This window comes from Hippoglossus stenolepis, chromosome 10, assembly GCF_022539355.2.
Source record: "Hippoglossus stenolepis isolate QCI-W04-F060 chromosome 10, HSTE1.2, whole genome shotgun sequence".
NCBI classification, from domain to species: domain Eukaryota; kingdom Metazoa; phylum Chordata; class Actinopteri; order Pleuronectiformes; family Pleuronectidae; genus Hippoglossus; species Hippoglossus stenolepis.
Window position 1 is genome coordinate 10,772,204 of NC_061492.1, and position 14,682 is coordinate 10,786,885.

Consider the following 14,682-nt stretch of genomic DNA (forward strand, 5'->3'; position numbering starts at 1 on the left):
AAAGATACAGCTCTTATCAAAGGTGTCAGCTCTCCAGCTGAAAGGGTCACACAGGTTGGTTGTACTTTGAAGTATGAACACATCATGCCCTGAAGTCTCGTTCAACAATACTCAAGTCTCTTATGATGAATTATTCCTAAACAAATATTATCAAAAATCTTATTTAATTTTGCACAAATAGCATAAATAAATAAATTGACATAGAAGAATACAAAAAAAAAGGATAGGACAAAGGACTCCGCTGTACGTCTAGTTTTGAAACATCAGTAAGAACATAACGTCTTTGTCCCGATTTCCATGTGATTGTTTTAAGTGTATGATTTCTCACAAACTGTGTGGGACTGATTACACTACAAGAGGAGGGTACTCAACCAAAGCAGGGAGAGCACTGGCTCGCTGTGAGTGAACAGTGTGAAGCTACTCAACATGGCAGAGGGAGGAACCATTAAAGAAAACACCACTCTCAACAGCTGTATACCCTATTTAATAAAATGTACAAAAAAAGTGAAAGAGGAGACATGCTGAGTGATGATGCAGAGACAGAGCCTGGGGTGGATCTAATTAAACCTCGGTGTGTGTTAACATGTAGGAATAACGTGTTCTCTATTTCCCCTGGACAAATTAATTATATAAAGTGAAGCTTCTGTAGGGTTCTACTTATCTTTAAGTAATCAAATGTAAAATCCCTCTGGTTTGACGTTTGATCGCAATTTGCTAATAAACCAAGAGGTGATCACTTATCCAATACATGTTCCTAAGAGGATAAATCAAACTTAATTTGCTTTGGCCAATGCTTTTAGTTTTATGGATATTTGATCATTAACCAAATGCAGCCTCACATTCTCACCTGTAGGCTACTACTGTATCAAGTTATTAAAGGTTAGCATGCTAAGATTGTAAAAATGGCAAAACGTCCGCTTGTTATCTTTGTCACTCATGAGCATTTAAGCTATTAGCCTTTAGCTTAACAGAATAACTCCTAACAGATCTGCTAACATGGCTATGAATTAGTTTATTTTTAGTGCATCCCACAATTGGTGGATTTAAGAATATAGTGTTTGTTATGATGATAATTAGAAATGCAATATTCCTTTTCCTCAAGAATAATAAGTGGATAGAATTGAAAAATTAGAAATCAATTCTTATAAGTTTTTGATTGTGTCCGAAGTTTAAAATCAGTGTTGTTTCTCCAGGTGTTTTTCCCATTGTGAAACTACAAAGGAGCATTACTTTGCTTTTGCTGGCACAAGGAATTGTGAGACAGCTTTTCCTTCCATGAACGATGGTTCTGTGGGTGAAAATAAAGCAGGTAAGAAAGGAACAATTGGAACAATTAGCATGTAGAGAAATCAACCAGCTCTTATCATGGCTGACACTTGAATACTACTGGGTCATTTTACCCAGTCAAAAACCTTCCCAATAATAAAAAGACCACAGCGTGTCTTTTTTTTTCTACATTTTTTCTTCCACCATTGTTAAAAAGAAGCAATTACTTTCAACCATTTGGAATCTTATGACCAAATGAAACACCTCCATCACTTTTGAGCGCAGGTGAAGTATTTCTGTTCCTCCGCTGCGTCTTGACATTTAACACCTGCCATATGCTGTCCAAACTAAAATTAAGTTCACCAGGATGATAATACTTAAATCAGATGCAGCAACGCAAGCATCCCCCAGCTCTTTGAATAATAGACACTGGTTGCTAATAAGATCTCTGCCGACTTCCCATATCCTCTGAGTACGCTCTGATTCCCCAAAGCCTTTAATACTGAAACAAAAAGATAAGATTCTTCATTTCAGCCCTTCAAGCGGCTGCCTGATATGCTTCTCCATCTTACTCACTCTTTAGATTCCCTCTTCACTGGGAATACGTATTTGGTGTTTCCTGTGAAATTTGTTTATTACAATAAGTCAAACCTGCCTTTAGGGTGATTAATAGTTAATTCTGTTGCTGAGCATGAAAACGGTTTTGTGTTATCTCCCTGTATTTTGTGTCAGGGAGTATTTAATCCTCTGGAACTGTTGGCTGTTATAGCTCAAACAAGGCAGTTTGATTTTCAGCTAAAATCAAGAGGTGGCTATTTGCTTTGGGTTTATGACGTCTTTACAGAGGCCTGCAGGAATCTGCATTAGGACCCACTGCGATTCCACTCCTGGCAAACCCACTCAGGCCTGTGTGCATTTATACTTTCAAGACCGTCTGCTCAACTCAGCAGGAGACGATTCTCCCCAAAACGCTCGCCGAGGAAAAAACAGCAGATTGTGAGCGGGGCGACAATCACTCGTTCAAATGTAACGTCATTTGAGCCACTTTCAGTCGGTGCCCACATGTTGTTTTGTTCTCCTCTTATTAATGAGCACTCAGATGAATGGCAGACCCCCTCGTTTCCCTCTGGTGTCAACATTGATGTTGTCATGGAAACAGTGATTGTGATCCAGATGCATCTTTCCCATGTCTCGCTATGAGCCGGAGAGGTCTGTACAGCTTTCCCTCTTAAATGCCAAGGCAATAAAACAGACACCTATAGGAAATGTCAGCAGGGCTGTCTGACGGAGGATATGGAGCCTGACAGCCCTGCCGAGCTGTATTTTTCATTTCCATGTCAAGGCGAAACCCTGCGGTGATGCATCTTTTCCATTTAAGAGAGACACGACAATTGAAATGAATGACACTGCGCTGAAAGCATTGGATATGAGATTAATTTAAATAACTATGCCACATATTTGTGTATGCACATGCTCACTCAACACACTTATTCTCTGTGTGCATTTGCAGAGCGCCTCCTTTATCTATTAGAGATGGACATTGTTTATGTATGCAACAGCGCTCTCTAGTGACCAGAGAGGGTAAAGCAGAATCATTTTTGTTTAGCTTCTGTACATCGGCTTCTCTGCCCATTCACCTACTACTACTACTACTACTACTACTACTACTACTACTACTACTACAGCACTACTGCTCATTGACAGAGACACAGTCAGACGGCGGCAAAACTGCTGCATGATAACTTATGCCACAACTTGAAAGTCAGTCATAGTGAAATAAATTTGAAATGGTCAGAAAATGTTTTTAAATGATTCAAATATTTAATCATGGTTTGTTTGTTTGTTTAAATATTTTCTATTAGGGTTTTGTGGCCAGTGCCCTATTCCATGCTGTCAAATTGAACATATATTTAAAAGGTCTATGAATAGTATATTGCCACAAGACTTGTGCTTACATTATAGGCTGACTTTTAATTCGTTTGGCATCTGAGGTTTTGTTCGAATGAAATAGGAAGTTCAAGAAGTACTTAAGTCTGAGGGGAACCAACCTTTTGATGGATAGCAGAATAAAAAGTGTGCCAGTGAAAGTTATGGATTCCCAGATGCTCTACGGAACAATTTACATTTTAAATTTGCCAAACTTTTGAAACGCATAAATTATATTATGTTAGCTTGTTTTCCTGAAATGACAGTTGTATATTAATCTTATTTAATTGTTCTGTTTACTCATTTTACACCTCTGATTCATGTAAGTATCCCTCCTTATAGAATTTGCCACTGATTTCTAATAATAATAGATAAATACAATAAAATAGTCTTAAAATGTGTTTGTTTGCATATTTCTGTTACTACCATTGTCTTTCATGTGTTGTCGAATGTAACAACAAATGGGGAATAGCCATTTAACTGCAGGTATGTGCATACAAGTATGATTTATCTCTGCTGTTATATAGTAAAAGGATGACAATATTCAACACATATTCTTATATAGTGACAATGTATAAGTGCATGTTTAAACAGTTTAAATTACTGTAGGAGGATAAATGGGCGACACAACAGCATGGGGAACTCTAACCCATTGCATTCTCACTTGTCATGTGCCATTTCTTACTCCTCCTTCTCCATCATGTTGCTTTAATTAGTAGTTTGCAGGATGCATATTAGAAAACACAATATGTTTTAGCTTAAATCTACAAGATCTGTTGTTATTTTATGTGAACATGCATATTTGTCTGTTCAGAAATTTAAAAAATACCTTTCTGATAATTATCAACGGAAAATAGAAAGCTTCCAAACCTGCAGAAGATGGAATCACATATGCTGAAAAGTAATAGTGTTCAGTTCAGTCTTGCACAGGTGTTAATGGTCAATTTATATGTCTGAGCAGGTTTCATGAATATCAACAAGGGACCCACACGCGGCACATCCAAAGCACACAGGAGAAATCAGAGCTGCAGAGATGGAAATGGATAATGCTGGGATGACAATCTGAAGAGGACAGATTGTTTCTTTATGCACGGAAACAGCGTTAAGCCTGAATACTCGTGGGGGCGCCGAGATTAAGGATGATTTCATTAGTCTGTCAGGTGCAACGGGGCCTCATTTATAAAAGAATCAGGTTCACTGTTTAATTCTGTGCATAAAGAAAGAATTCAAGTTTTGATTTGTGAAAATATATATATGTGATATAGAACCACCACCACAACAACGAGCTGGAAACGAAAGGAGGTATTGCTACCTCTCTGTTACCTACTTTATGCTGTGTTTCATGCTTTCTCCAGGGACTCAGACAATCAGACAATACTAATTAGAAAATTAATTTGGAGAGAGTGACGCTGAGCAATTTGAATATAAAGATATTTCAGTGTTAAGATTCCAAGATGTTTAAAGGCCACAAGGTCACCTCACTTATTATAAACTCCATGATTAGATTCGAGACATTTTATCCTCTAATTTCACGGTTTGATATGATAGATCATTGGATTCGAACGTTACGGCAAATTCTATTTTGTAAACGAGTCCCGGGGGCATCTGGAATCATCTGGCACAACTACAAAGAGGGAATCACACACTGGGGGCAGGAGATGCGAGAGTGTGTTTATCCCTAATTAACTAATAACCTCCTCTGAGGGGCTCAGCTTCATAATCATTATCTGCATTAAAGAGACAAAACGACTGAATGAAATTAAAGCAGCTGCTGATGTGAAACTGCACGACGACTCTCCACGTGTGTGGTTGTCATGGAATTCCACCATAAATGAGGAAAAGCTCACACAACACATTCAGTTTGTTACAGGTTGTTATTGATCAGATTTGTATTGATCTCAAGTCATTAACTATTCATTGGTTTTATAAAAGCTGCAGGAACGTCCGCTTAATAATAATGATAATAAAAATAATATTGTCCCCTTTAAATTATTATAGAGTATAAGTTATTTAGATATTGCTGTTTTTTCATAAGAGGTATTTAGAAGTTTACAGTTTAATTGAAGAACTTTTACTTCTACATTCTAATAAACATTTTGACCGTGACTGACTTTTACAGAATATTTAAGCATTTTTTTTGTTTAATTAAAGATATTCTGACAGCAACAGTCCATCCATCCGTTCTATATCTACACAGTTTTGTCCTTTACACGCAGGGGAGACTGGAACCAATCCCAGCCTACTTCAAGGTCGCCAGCTGACATGTAAAGACAAACTGTGATTCACTTTAAACTACGGTCAATATCCATCCATTCACCCATCCATCATCTATACCGTTTATCCTTTCGCGGTTTGGTTTTGAGGGAACCAATCCCAGCTGACATTGGGTGAGAGGCGGAGTTCACCCTATAGACAAATGGCCTGTCCATCACAGGCCTGACAAACAGAGACAAACAACCATTAATGCTCACATTAAAACCTACAGTCAATTTAGAGGCTCCAATCAACCTGTTGAGATTTACATGTTCAGTGGGGGGGGCAATGACCTTGGGTATGACAAAGGTAGATTGACACCTGTTGAAATATTGAGCCTGCACATGTTTGGGACATCAATTCCTTCACTTGCTGTTTTAGAATGATATGCAGTATATTCCACAAGCAGTCAGTAATTTATTCTGGACGTGTTCCACATTAAACCCGATGATGGTTTGAAGATATAAAACACCTGAGCTGAGAAGACATCCTCGTGTGTCTGGTCAGGTTTTCACTGATATTCCTCGTAACTGGATTTTTTATTGTATTGTCATTACTCAGAGCGCCCACAAATTAATACACAGACGAGCTGACAGTGTTTTGTTGTACAGGGATGTTATAAATACTGGTTGTGTATGATAATGTCGAAGGATCTGACTGAAACATGAATCAAAATGTTCCCTAACTTCTAGATTTCTAGAGTGAAAAGTATACACGATGTTTTTATTGCCACAACAAAGCACATTGATATTCTTACTTACATTTTTTTTTTTGTAAAAGAAAATAAGTGTGGTCAATTTAATGACCTGGTTCAGCTGGAGTGAACAAGGCTGTAACTGAGCTCGCTCTCTGGCTCTCTGGCTCTCGCTCTCTCTCTCGCTCTCTCTGCTCATCTCACTAGGGCTTAAGAGATTTTTCTCAGTAGTGACCTTTAACTCCACAGTTGGTGCAACCTGCATCATCAAGTCATTAATATCCAGATTTAACCTCAAATCTCCATAGTGTGTGTGTTGTTGTTTTTTTGTTGGACAAACATTTTATAAGCAGGAGTCTCTACAAGAGACGAAAATCAGAAGGACGGACACAGGGAGTGGGCGAGCTGTGAGGAACGATACGCAGACATACACAGATGGATCCAGCAGCTTCATGATCTTATTGATGTATGTTTGCTCAAATAAAATTGGAGCATCAATGCATCTCCCGGTTGCCATGGCTACAGCCGATCCTCTCTGTGCAAATGTAGTGTGACGACTGGTGTGCGGCCACACAGGGACCAATTAGCTCTTTCTGAAGAAAGTTGGTATATGCCGTATTCCTCGGCACGCACACAGATACATGTAAAGTGAAGGTCATAAGTAGTAATTGTGCAGATTATAAGGACGTTGGTGGAATGAGAATGATGCAGAGAACACATGGAGGATGGTAGTTTAGAACCAAAGGTTTCAGGACTGAATGAACAGAGTTTCAAACGTGATGTTGTAAAATCGGTTCAGTTCTTTAAATAAAATCTGTGCTATTACTGGAGCTAGTGCTACAGACAATGAAGTACGCATTTATCTTCCATGTGTTTTGCATTATTATTCTCAACCTGTTCAACCACAAGTGTGAGATGTAGCAGGTGTGTAATTTTTAGATAATCATTCCTCATTCTTTCCTTCATTTCCTCTACCAGACTCATGATCATTACCACGAAGGGAGCAATGGTGCGATTGAATCACTGCCTTTGTCACCGAGACAATTGAAGTGGGTTGTGCTTGAGAGAAGTGGTTCATTATGTTTCTGTATATGACCTGGTTCAAATAAACGTTATTCAAAATGTTCTCTGTTCTTAAACAGGATTTATTCTTTGTTTCTTTAGCATGTGCTAATAACTGCTCGAATAAAGTAAAATAAATTAGTAAGATGAAGTTTTTCCTTCACATCACTACCCTCCACAAAAGAGAACATTACATGAGGCAAACAGACACTTATCAACCCTCATTGAACACTGGGCGGTGCAACATGATCTAATGGAAACACTCAGGATGAGGCGTCTGTGTAATTATCTCGATGGGCATTTTGAGGAGAATAACTTGTCAAATTTTGACAGCCGCTCAATAAAAACCTGCCTGAGACATGAGACTAATTTAAATAAGAAATACATTTTGTCCTGGCAGGTCCTTGTCCAGACAAAGTGAATAGGCAACCACTTAAAGTTACCAACGCACTGCTCCAATATCTGCTGGACTGCAAATGCATCAAATACAGCTCAGGGTTCTGCCGAGTCAGTCCTTTTAAACCGGGGAGTCTCTTTCCCCACAGACTGTGCGGTGAATAGAAATATGTGGAATAACCCAAACTTACACTTTCACTGGTATTTTCATGTAATTGTGATCACACGGTATAACATATACTGAATTGATCAATTAGGGCATTTTACCGTCAGCCAACCTCACTGTCCATCCTGTACATAGGGCCCCTGATAATTTGCATGTGATGTCCTCAGCAAATCAGCATGAACCCATTTAATCAGAGATGTTGTGATACTGATAATGGTTTATGAGATCACTTGTGTAATTGGCAACACTGGTCCATGCCTTGTAATTGAAGTTTTGCCTACGGTACACGTCACATGAGACTTTCTAGCATTAAATATTGCCAAATTGCTGACATTTTAGCATCTCTAGCTAATGCTACGCTACCAGAAAACCCATCCTTTTCTGCCCTGCCAGTGGCAGAACAGCCCAACTGCAGCAAAGAAGAAGTGGTTTCCGGGATTTCTGAGTCAAACTAACATACTTTAAAGGCGAGGTATCGGATGGGCAGTTTCGCATACTCGCTGATGCTGGACTCACATTATAATGGACAAATTGAAATGTGAAGTCATGGGGACTCAGTTAATGTAATTCATACAAAGAGGGCAATTCCAAGGCAACTCATCCAATCGTTGGATGGATTGATTGATCGATTGCCTCAAAAGCCATTGGCTGACCGGGCTGCAGCTGAGATCTGGAGGAAATTAGAGGAAGGGGCTGCCATCCTTCCATTCGGTATCCACTTCCCTGCATTTATTACCAAAGCAAGGCCCCAGTATGAGAAATAAAGGACAGCTTCTTTCTCAGTTCTGAATAAGCTGGAGATTAACACACACTCTCACCAGAGTTAATGGAACACCTAGAGACAACCTCCTAGCTGTTATCCTAGAGGGCATCTGGAGAGCTCATTGCGGCACACAAAAGATTGGGGCCAGAGTGATGACACAGCTGAACGCAGTGGTGAAAATCCTCTGCTGCTGCTGAGAGGAGGCTTTTTGCTCAGAGTCAACAGGGACCTACCGACACTGTGTGTTGTGAGTTGTTGACAGCTGTCACTGATGGGCCTGCAGCGAGAAATAATCTGATCTAGATATTCAAGTTTCCTCTTCAGCTGCTTTCGGACACGCACTGAACTATAGTGATTTTCCTGAAATTTTACTTAGTGGCAAATGTAAGTCAGGTGCTCCAGACATTTTCTGGAACTTTTCCTGCCATTACACCAAGTAAAACTTTACAAAAGGTCAGAGTGAGGCCACAAAAAAACAGCAATTTCCTGCTGCGTTCTTCATTTGTGAAAGAAGTTCAAAAATGTCCAGACCCAATTTTCTGGTGTTCATGTCTCAAAGCGGCTTTCCACTCGACCTGCAGGGTGTCTCCGACTTCCTGACTATTTTGTAGATGCCGGAATGAACTGCATGAGAATCGTGTTTACTGCTCCTCGGATGAAATCAAAGCCGCCACAAAGAACTCTCTTTCCATGAGAGGCCTTTGGACACACCACCACTGCACACACATCGTGACTTTGATGGATCAGAGAATGAACAACTTTGACTCCTGTGGGCTATAAGGTCCTTTGTAGAGGCAGCTGACCCGGCACACAGCGCCAGGAGGAGGCAGGAGTCTTGGAAGCCGACTTTATTGCTGTTGGTTAGTCGTGGCTGTCTGACTGATAGGGAGGCACATGCTGCCCTGGTGTAGAAATCTCTGAAAGGGCGAGCAGGGGCGTTCGGTCTATTAGAGGGACAGACAGGCAGGACTCAGGAGAGCTGCCCCCAAACTGGACCTCATTTCTCTGGAGAACCACAGAGGAAAATCACTGGACGCTGTCCCACTATTGTTGGTATTACACTCCACCCACTGAATGTCAACTGCAACGACCGAGACGTGACAATCTTCTGAAATCGTCATCCATCCGTGTCCTCTGCTGGTACCGATGAAACTAGAAAAGCAAAGATCAATTTATGTTATTTATGAGGAGTGATGTGGCCTTTTTAAACAGGCAACCCTCCCCTCATGGGACTGAATACCCTGATTCTGTGTGCATGCAAATTCAGATACAAGTGGATAACCCTGCTCCTCTCTACTGGAGGCGGAAGCCAGAGTGATATAGCTTTCAAAATAGCTATAATGTGCCATACAGTCCCTCAGCACGGAAACAGGAGGAACTTTCATGAAGAACGGAGATATTTATTCCACATCACTCCCCTTGGATTACAATTCTCAAGAGGTTCAGAGCAACAGCTGCAAAGCAGTGATGCTGTGACACTCAATCGCACAAATACAACAGCAGCAGTGAAGCCGAGAGCCGGCGAGGAGCTGCATTAAGGTACAATCTGATACACGTGTTTCTAAGCAACCTTTTCTTCGCATCACTTACTTTAACGTCGTGACAGTGGAATCTATTTGCAATGTGTTGTCTCAGCAGCGAGAGTAAACCTGCTTTGAATCTTTGAAGCTTTCACAGGCTTCGCACACATTTATCCTTGTGGAAAATTGACAACTTTTAAAAAGGCCATAACTTCCTGTGACAATCTTCCGACTAATTTCAAATGAGTTCTCACCTTTTCTTGTGAAATGAAACGCTCCGAGGAAAATCACCAGGGAGCGCTCATATGAATAACAACAGATTCATTTTGTGCTCCATGACTGAGGAGACGGCAAGGGGCACACTAATCAGATGCATGAACACATCAGTGTGTACAGGGCGAGTAAAAACACACAAACAATACATATGCTAAAATATTCTCTCGTTGAGTTGATGGCTGAATCTATTTGTATTATATCAGCATACTTCATGCCCAGTTCAAAGTAAGATGAAAGTGGGAGAGGATGACAAGAAAAGGGCTACATAACATGGCTCAGAAGGAATAGAATAATAATAATAATAATAATAATAATACATTTTATTTATAGGCGCCTTTCACAGCATTCAAGGTTACCTTACAAGTTAGAGATAAAAACAGAACAAAGTACAATATATCAAAAAGATCAATAACATGAACAGAGAATAAAACCTGTAGGTTGGCCAAATGGGAAAACAATCAAACCGAGTATGCCAGTTTTCAAAAGATGGGTTTTAACACAGGATTTGAAAATGGAGAGAGAGTCAATGTTACGGGTGTGATGGGGGAGGGAGTGCCAGAGGCGGGGAGCAGAGCGGCTGAAGGCTCTAGATCCCAGGGTTGTCAAGCAGGCAGGTGGTACAGTGAGGTGGAGAAGAAGAAGAAGAAGACCTGAGGGAGCGGGAGGGTGTGTCGATGTGCAGGAGTTCGGAAAGGTATAGAGGAGCGAAATTATGGATGGCCTGAAAGGTGAGGAGCAGAATCTTAAAAACCATGCGGTATTTGACCGGGAGCCAATGAAGCTTCTGAAGGACAGGAGAGATGTGATTAATGGGGGGGGGGGTCTGGAAATGATGCGATCGGCAGAGTTCTTGACTAGAAGAAGTGTAGTGTGAGGTAACGTGAAGGTATTGCAAGGTAATGTAAAAGTATTGCGAGGTGACGTTAAAGTCTTGTAAAGTAACATAATATGTATTGTGAAATAGGCTAATTCAAAGGTATCGTGGGGTAACGCAGGAGTCTTGCAAGGTAACATAAAACTATTGCGAGGTGACACAAAAGTATTGCGAGACAATGCAACAGTAATCCTCAAAAAAGTTCTCGCAGTGACCATTCGGGGGCTCCGTACTTCATGGCCTAATTTGGACGTCAAATTTTTGGGCATTTTGTTTGTGGGGATCGGGCGACATTGAGAAATAAAGAGCAAATCCTCTTACCCACAGGGAAATACAGGTCATCATGCACAAAGGTCAGATTGTACTTCATAAGCATTTTATCGGCTTATTCAAAAAAAGTATTCCCCATTTTATTGAGCGGGTTTTAGACATCTCTTTTCTTTTTTTTTTATGCAGAGTGGAACTCCCACCTTCACAGTATATTTATGAGATGCAGTGCAGCTGCCAATATGACACCTTCTATTTTCACACAGGTGTAATTTAAAGCCTTCACTATTATCTCTGCCACTGTTCACAGTTTTTAGAGCTGTGAAGGAATTCTTGGCTTCCAGAGCTGTTTCCAAGCGACAAAGTGAAACGGCTTCAACTTTACAGGAATTATAATTAGGTTATATGTCAATCAAAACAGTCTTTATATTCCGGTCGCGGCACATGGACTTGACCAAGGAAACGACACGCTGACTCAAGCTCCGCTATCATTTCTTACTTTGGCCTCAAGCTCTATGTTTCATCTTCAATTGTGATTAATGGAAAGACAATCATCACATTAAGCCAATGTCGTGTCGTGTATGATTATAAGCTGAGCGCAGAATTTCCAATGAAGGAAGCATGGTGGGTACAGTGGTTAACGAGAAGGATCCTGACTGAGTTACTGCTGCAATGGACTTTGTTTTCCTACTTTCATGCTGAGACGAAAAAAGCAGCTTTCATCCAGAAAAGGGTTCACAAATAGTTTAATATCGACAGCAACTACTGCTGCAAAGAAGGTGTTTTCTCTGCTGATTATCAATTAAATCTACAGGCAAGATATAAACAATGCAACGTGTTTTCCACGCATTGAACGGTGACACAAATTCATTAAAAAATACAGCAGTGTCTGTGATTCTTCAGCATTTCTGTGCCGGCACTGAGGAAACACTCAAAGGTCACCCAGCGGGGCGCACTGCCAAAGCTTTGAGCCGCTCGCTGTGAGGAAAACATGACCGCAGAGACAGAAACCCAAACCAACAAGCTCAGCGAGCACCTGATGGATGTGTGTGTGATATGCGTTCCTTCATTACCAATGAGGCATCGCTGGAGTTTCTGGGATAATGAGGGAGACATGAGCTGAAAATTAGGCAGTTTTGCAAAACTCCAAATGCCATTTGGAAAAGATTCTTCTCCACTGGAAAGGACGACTGCTGGCATGAACATAAAACCCAGCGTGAGTCATCTGTGAGTAGATTTTTCTCTCCCCTGTAGATTCAAGTGACAAAAACAGAAAATACGATTTTTCCAAACTCTAAAAGCCCAGAAGACTGTGAGTTATTATTAGTATTAAGAGCAGAATAAAATAAAGATGCCATCAAAAATTTTATTCATGTTTTATTCTGCAGAGGTAGACATATTTTTTTTTTTACATTTCCCAAGGTTTCATGGTGGGTTTTTTTATTGTGCGTCCATAAATTCATCCGATTCATCAACATTTGGCAGTTATTATGGTTATGAGCAGAGACACTGATCATTTGACTTGTGATTTAGTAAAAGTATAGAAATCAGTACACAGCAGGTCAGCTAGAGAAATGTTAAATAGTCTACATGCAACTGGTAAAATGGTAAATAGACTGTGTTTATTTAGAGCTTTTCTAGTCTTATCTAACACTCAGAGTGCTGTACACTACACACATACAGCATTATTATAGGCTGCACTTATTCTATTACACATCCACTCCAGCACAGGGAATTCAGTGTCTTTCACAAGGTCAATACATATAATGGAGGAGTCACAGATTGAGCCAACGGCCTTCTGGTTGGTGGATGCTCTACATCTTGGGATAGATGCCAAACTAAAAAGTACACATTAAATACATTTTTGTCAAAGATGGTTTCAAAGTGCCCGAAGTGCTTATTTTTACAGTAAAGTTTGTTGTAAATCTAACATATACAGGTTTTGAACTGTTACTTGCACAAAACTATGTGTTTTTTCGGTTCTGCAGAATTTCAAATTTAAACTTTCCTGGTCACATTTTTGTGGCTTCATATCTTTCAAAAAAAGGAATTATGGGCGGCTGTGATTGAGGGTAGAAGAGCCAAAGGCTTGTTTTTTCTATTAGTTTCACTTAATCTAACGTCAACTAAAGCTGCACAGTATTATTATTCTGCAAGAATAAAGCTTTTGTTGAAGGTGATACTGTTACATGAGGCTCAGCTTTGTATTGCAGCTCTCTCAGAGGTTTCAATGCAAAGTCTTTATCCCGGAACGAACAGAATCAGCTTAAAAACAGTCACGAGATGGGAGAGTTAAGAGGTGTGTTTGTTTATTCTGTTCACATCTTGTTTACCTCTCTCACAGTATGGCCATACTGGAAGTGAACCCCCTCCCCCTCTGTGTTGTTGCTCCTGATAGTCTAGTGATAGTGAATTTTCTCACACCAGGGGATTTGTGACTGTACCTTGTTATCTCTCATCGCTCTCCTCTAAACAAGCTTTATAGTAACGGAAGCCTCTAGCCATGTTCCCTCGCTCCCATTCATCTTCTTCTTTTCATTGTCTTCATTTCCTCATTAACATCCCTCCCCTCCATTGGTAGAGAACAACCAATTCCTCCTGTACCTTTTCATCGAATTTTTCCAGGTTCAATCCATTCACCGGAGTCCATTTTCAGTCTTCCTTCGCTTCCTCTGTTTTCAGCAGAGGTGAAAGAAATTGTTAGTGAAAAGAAAAACGCGAGAGAGTAAGAGAGAGAGACGTCAAGTGAGAAAATCTGAATAAATAGAGCAAGGTCAAACTGTGCCTTCGCTATCATGCACATCTGTCAGCCTCTCTTTGAGTGTTCCTGTCAATTAAGTGCAGTTTTCTCCTTGGATTTGCAATTTATATTTAAGGTCTTGTTTCACTTCGAATCACTGAGACACTGAATAAACCTGATCCAGTGTGTGGATGCTTATTCTCCTCAAATACGATGTTAGATCCACTGTAATCTTTATATTCACTGTAAAGATCTTCTCATTTGTTTACGGCGAGTGTCCTCCATGCAGGGGTGATGTTGTAAAAAAGGAATTCAGGGGTTTGTATCATTTTCGCTGAAATGATAACCCTCGCTGAGCACCTGACAGCACGGCTGCCCTGCTGCAACATGGGAGATGGGAAATGACAGAGGAAATTGGGTCCATCACGTCGGTCATAGTTGGAGGAGCGCGGACACTTTCATTATCCAGATCCGCTCTC